This window comes from Triticum aestivum, chromosome 7B (assembly GCF_018294505.1).
Source record: "Triticum aestivum cultivar Chinese Spring chromosome 7B, IWGSC CS RefSeq v2.1, whole genome shotgun sequence".
NCBI lineage: Eukaryota > Viridiplantae > Streptophyta > Magnoliopsida > Poales > Poaceae > Triticum > Triticum aestivum.
Window position 1 is genome coordinate 23,786,563 of NC_057813.1, and position 6,622 is coordinate 23,793,184.

A 6,622-nucleotide genomic window follows, 5' to 3' on the forward strand; every position below is an offset into this window, starting at 1 on the left:
GCGGGACGACTGTGAAAGATCTGAGACGTTCAACTACGTGATCGGACGGTAAAGAGCCCCAAGTCGCTGTGAGGCATCGTAGGTGGCTCAGTTTTACTGTTTCTCAATAGCGGTGTGTCCAGTTTTCACTTTCAGCCTGCACTGCAGCTGTTCTAAGAGCATCTATTATATATAAAAAGTATTTGATGGGATCACTAGTTGCTTAAAAAAAGTTATTTACTTGGCGTGTAGGTGTCTAAGCAGAAAGAGGCGGATGCAAAACTTTTTCCCTCTTGCTAGGGTTTTGGCTTCCTCTCGCCGCCACAGGCGACGTTGAGAAACTCTGTCCTTCACTGCCGCTCCCCTGAGCTCGGGCTGACTACGGGGCAGTCTAGCACTGCTTCCCGGCCTTGGTGGGAGGCTAGGCGTGGCTGGAGGTGTTTAGGGTTTTGGCTGTGTTGGCGGCGTCGAACCTGTGAGATCGGATCTGATGTTCCTGAAGATGGCGAAGCAAGGCACTCCGGTCGTGTCCGGTAGCAAGGGGAAGGGGAAGCTCGAGGACCTCATGGAGGAACTCGCCCTGAAAGAAGATGACCTAGATGATGTCGTCTTCGAGGAGGAGGAGGCGCCACCAGAGGAGGATCTCAGATGGATGACCCTGGTTCGTGTTCACATCGACAAAACTTTCAGCACTTATTGGTTCTTCCGCAACATGCGGTCAGCACGGGATCTAGCAAGAAGGGTCAAGATCAAAACCCTAGCGGAGAACTTGGTCATCATGTATAGTTTGAGTGCCTAGGGGATTGGGAAAGAGTGATCATCTAAACCCACATCAATTGAGCTTTTTTAAATTTGAGATTTGGGCGAGAATCCTTGACCTACCCATTGCTTACCACGGAAAGGTCAAGTCCTTGGCAGCAAAGATCGACAATTTTGTGGAGTCAGAGCCGTCATCTTTTGACTTTGAAGGTAATTTCTATAGAGTGAGAATTTGCCTGGATGTTCGTAAGCAGCTGAAGAAAGCGATTTCTATCGTCCGTGGTGGTCAGCGAGAAATTTTTGCGGTGAAATATGAGCGACTCCCCGATTGGTGTCAGGTGTGTGGTATGATGGGCCACGAATTCAAGGAACATGGTGATGGTGTGCACCCTCCCTCCGCCCTGGTTTTCAAGAACCTGAGGGCACCTACTACTACGGCATGGGGCTCTAGACGCTGCAACTATGGGCAAAGAACTAGGGGTAAAGAGGGAGGAGGCAAAAACACAGGATGATGAGAAGGAGGGTGAGGATACTGAGATGGAGGAGAATGATGCAAGCCGCAAAAGGACATCTGAAGAGGTAGTGGGTCGGCTCACACCCGCAGCGGCTAGTTCAAGCCTGGATATTGTCCCTATGGAGAAAACCAATGGTGGTGTTGCAAGTCTACCCCTTAGCCCACCACCGAAACAAGACCCAAAACATTCAAGACTCTCACGACAAACAGAGAAGGTGTTGAACTGGAGTGGGAGGAAGAACTCGACGGTCTTAAAGAATCCTAATGCTAAAGCGGCGGCCTCCCCGGTGGAGGGCCGCCGAGCACAATGAGTTGCCTAAGCTAGAACTGCCAGGGACGAGGCAACACCCCGACAGTTCAAGAGCTACGAGAAATCGTTCTAAAGTTTGCCCCTATAGTACTTTGTATTGTTGAAACACAGATTGGCCAAGATAGAGCTAAAAGTTTGGCAAGTACTTTAGGTTTTGATTCTTATTTTGCGGAACCCTTCCACCGATAGGAGCGGTGATTTAGCTTTGTATTGGAATAACGAAATAAAGATTGAGATTTTGGGCTATTCGCAGTATCATATTGATGCAAAGATCTCAGACATGGGAGGAGATCCTTGGAGGCTCTCATGTTTCTACGGAGAGGCACAAACACACCTCCGTTATAGAACTTGGGACACGATGAAAAACCTGGCAGCCCGCCAAAACATGTCGTGGATGTGTATTGGGGACTTCAACGAGGTTCTCTGCTATGATGAGAACGAGGGAATTGGCCAGAGAAGTCAAACCCAGATTCAAGGTTTTCGTGATGCAGTTGATGTGTGCGGTTTAATTGATCTCGGCTACCATGGTCATAAGTGGACGTTTGAAAAGAAGGTGACTGGTGGATCATATACAAGAGTCAGGCTCGACAGGGCTTTGGGAACGCCCGAGTGGTGTGCTTGGTTCCCCCTAGCAGCGGTGGAACATCTCATAGTTGCGACTTCTGATCACTCTCATATCAGTCTAAGGCTGGATCCACCGGATAGAAGAAAGCATGGAAAAATACAGTTTCGATACAAGTGCATGTGGGACACGCATCCCAAGCTAATCCCCATGGTCCAGCATGCATGGGAGGCGAACGGTCCTAAACTAACGGCAGCGAAAGTCCGAGCAAACTTACAATCCTTCTCTAATAATTTGGCGAGTGGAGTAAGTCAACTTTTGGGAGTGTAAAGTCAGAGATAAGGAGGTTGAAGAAAGACTTGGAGCGGCTCAGGAGTGATCCGGCGAGGACTGCACCGAGCCATGTTGAGATTAAAACAAATGATCGATTGATCGAACTATATCTTCGGGAAGAAATAATGTGGCGCCAACGATCAAGGGTGGCATGGTTGTCAGAGGGGATAGGAATACACACTTTTCCACCTCCGAGCTTCAAACAGGCGACGCAAAAAATTGATAAAATCATTGCAGAAGCAAGATGGGCAGCTAACAGACGATTTATCAGAGATGCAGAAGTTGGCACTTGATTTCTATAAAGCCTTATACACCTCGGAAGGGGTGGAGGGGTTAGATGACGTGCTTCAACATGTCCCCTCAAAGCTGACAGCAGTGATGAATGAGACTCTCATGGCGCCGTACAAGGAGGAAGAAGTTAAGAAGGCGCTTTTTTAGATGTTCCCTACTAAGGCCCCGGGGCCGGACGGGTTCCCTGCGCACTTTTTCCAGAGGCACTAGGACATTTGTGGTGCTGTGGTCACACGTGTTGTTCTGGGAGTATAGTCCGAGGAGAAGAAAGTCTGGAGTGTGTGAATGACACTGTTTTGGTGTTAATCCCTAAGGTATCAAAACCAACTCTTTTATCTCAATTTTGACCGATCAATTTATGCAATGTCTTTTACAAGATAGCTTCAAAGGTTCTAGCTAATCGATTGAAGGTAATACTTTCTGAAGTTATTTCTGAAGAGCAGTCAACATTTGTGCCTGGTAGGCTTATAACTGATAACATAATCTCAGCGTATGAGTGTTTGCACTTTATGAAGAGGAATAAGTCAAAGAACAATAACTACTGCGCTCTAAAACTCGATATGATGAAGGCATATGATCGAGTGGAGTGGAACTATTTGGAAGCTATCATGAGGAAACTGGGTTTTGCAGCACCATGGGTCTCCATTGTCATGAACATGGTCAGAACAGTTTCTTTTTCAGTTTTGTTTAATGGGAGTAAATTGGAAGAATTTTCACCATCCAGAGGTATTCGTCGGGGAGACCCCATCTCTCCATACCTTTTATTATTGGCAGCAGAGGGCCTTTCGTGCCTGTTAAAATCTCAGAAGGGATCATCCCAGCTCAGCGGCATCAAGGTGGCCCCATCGGCTCCATCGGTGAACCACCTTTTATTTGCAGATGATAGCTTGCTATTCTTCAAGGCGAGCGTGAATGGAGCAGAAGAAGTGTCACACCTTTTGGATACTTATTGTATGGCCTCGGGTCAACAGATTATCAACGAAAAATCAACTATTTACTTCAGTAAAGGATGCCCATAGATTGTGAGAGATGCAGTGAAGGGGTGTCTCCAGGTACCTAATGAGTCCTTAAGCGACAGATATCTTGGAATGCCCACGGATGTTGGACACTCAAAAAAAGCACCTTCAAACACTTGAGCGATCGCGTGTGGGACAAGGTGAAAGGATGGATGGGCAAGTGTCTGTCTGCCGGGGGCAAGGAGGTATTAAGGTTGCACAAGCTATTCCGGTTTATTCCATGTCATGTTTCAAACTCCCCAAAGGTTTATGTTAACATATAAATTCCATCATCCGTAAATTTTGGTGGGGATGCAAGGAGGGGCAATGGAAACCGTCTTGGGTATCATGGGAGATAGTGACGAGGCATAAGTATTTGGGAGGACTAGGTTTCAGAGACCTGGAACTCTTTAACCTAGCATTGTTAGCTAGACAGGCTTGGAGGGTGCTGCAGGATCCATCATCATTGAGTGCGAGGATACTCAAGGCATCTTACTTCCCAAACACGGAGTTTCTTATGGCAGAGTTGGGCTCACGTCCATCACAGATTTGACGAGCTATCCTAGAGGGGCGAGACATCCTAAAATAGGGCATAATTCGAAGGATCGGCAATGGACAGACGACGAGGGTCTGGGATCATAATTGGATATCCAAGGAGGGATCTTTGCGGCCGATTGTGTCTCTGGCCCAAGACCCGCCTCAGTTTGTTTCCGAGCTACTTCTTCCAGCAACATGTTCTTGGAATGACAACCTAGTTCGAGCGTTGTTCTTGCCAACTGACGCAAAGGCGATTTTGAGGATCCCTGATGCACTAGCAATATAGAGGACTTTTGGGCATGGAATCCGGAGAAGACGGGACCATTTTCGGTGAGCTCAACTTACAAGTTTATGGTCAAAACTAAAATCACTTGAGAAAACTTGCTGGAAGGCAGGAGCGGGTCCTCGAGCAATGACAGAGAGGAGCGAGACTGGTCCTCACTTTGGTCGCTGACAGTGCCATCAAAGGTCAGAGTTTTCTTGTGGTGCCTAGCCCGCCACTCTCTCCCAACTACTGATGTTTTGAACAGAAGGAACATGGCAACATGCGATGCTTGCCCGCTATGTGGCACTCCTAATTCATGGCGTCACGCTTTGGTGTCATGCACGTCGGCCCGCTGCACTTGGGCATTATCTGACCCGGGTCTGGTTGCGCAAATGGCGAAGAGTGAGAGAACACCGCCAAGAATTGGCTGTTTCGGCTGAATGATGTGCTTGATCATAAGTCTTTCACAATGATGGTGGTGACTCTTTGGGCGATATGGTACGCCAGAAGGAAGGCGATCCACGAGGGCATTTTTCAATCCCCGATGCACACTTCATCGTTTGTGACCTCTTATATAACAAGCTGCAGCAACTGGAGAAGCCTAATGAGCGCCATGTACAAGTAGCATCACCGTGGGGAGGGCCAAGGAGTTGGCTAGCCTCACCTATGGGGTTCGCGAAAATCAATGTTGATGGAGCTGTGGGGCGTCATAGACGTGGCAGGGCAGTTTCAACGGTGTGTCGAGACCACACGGGATTATACTTGGGCTCATCGGCGGTAGTTTACCGTGGCATCACTGACCCCACAACCCTGGAGACTTTTGCGTGCAGGGAGGCTCTAGCTCTTGCAGAGGATCTTCAGGTGACAAACATGGTGATTGCCTCGGATTGCAAAGGAGTGGTTCAAGATATCAATGAAGGAACAGGAGGTCCGCATTCGGCTATAGTACATGAAATAACGCACCGGAGAAGCAATTTCGATTCAGTTGTTTTTGTCTTTGAGCACAGAAACCAGAACTTCGAGTCTCATAATCTCGCCAAGTTCGCTTGTAACTTAGGGGTCGGCATGTTTGGCTGGGCGTCCCCCATGACCAGCTTCGTGTACCTATGAACATTGCTATTATATAATAAAGTGGTGTGAGATTTCTCAAAAAAAAAATTGGCGTGTAGGTCGCTGAAATCACCGGTTAAGATTTATCCTTGTAGAGGTCATTCCTCATCTATCTTCTCAGGTGCCCACGTATTGTATGTGCACCACCTGTCGTTACCTAGGAGTTTTATTTTTTTCCGTTAATTTTTTTATTCAAAATATTTTATCTCTTAAATCATGCGTGCAAATACTGAACTGTTCTAGCCGTTGAATTTCTTGTGTCAAGTTCTTCAAAATTACTCCCTCTGTCCCACAATATAAGAGCGTTTTTGACACTAATGTAGTGTAAAAAATGCTCTTATATTATAGGATAGAGGGAGTAGATATCATGTTAATAGTTTTTGATTAACTTTTTTTTTCAAAAAATAATAATTTTAAAAAGAAAAAAAGACCTGAAGGCCAGAACCATGGTTGGGGTTTTCAACATTTTTTGGCGCGGACTATACTTTTCTCTTTTTCCATGAAGCACATACTATATTTTTCATTTTTAAAGTTGAAGCACAATTGTATTTATCTTAGAGCATCTCCACCACCCGCGTCCCCAATAGGCCCCCTAGGGAGACTTTTTTCGCGCCGGCGGCGAAAAAAACCCCCAGTCGCGCCCCTAAGATGCCGAAATCCGCCGGCTCGGCCCGTTTTTGGGCCCGGCGATCCAAGGACGAACCTAGCGCACTGGGGGTGCTCGGGGCTCCGGCGGAAGAAAAAATCACGTCTGGTCCACACTGTCAGGCGAACAGTCAAGACAAAACGTCTAGATTCCCCCCCCCTCGCGCGCGACTCCCACCACCTTGTCGATCCCGGCGACGCCCGCCGCCCAGCACCGCTAGATAGGTCATTCCTCGCCGGAAAAGAGAGAGGGTTTCGTCACGGCAACCGCTCCACCACCTTCTTGGGCGAGGTTTCCGATGCTCCGACCGCGCAGGGCGGG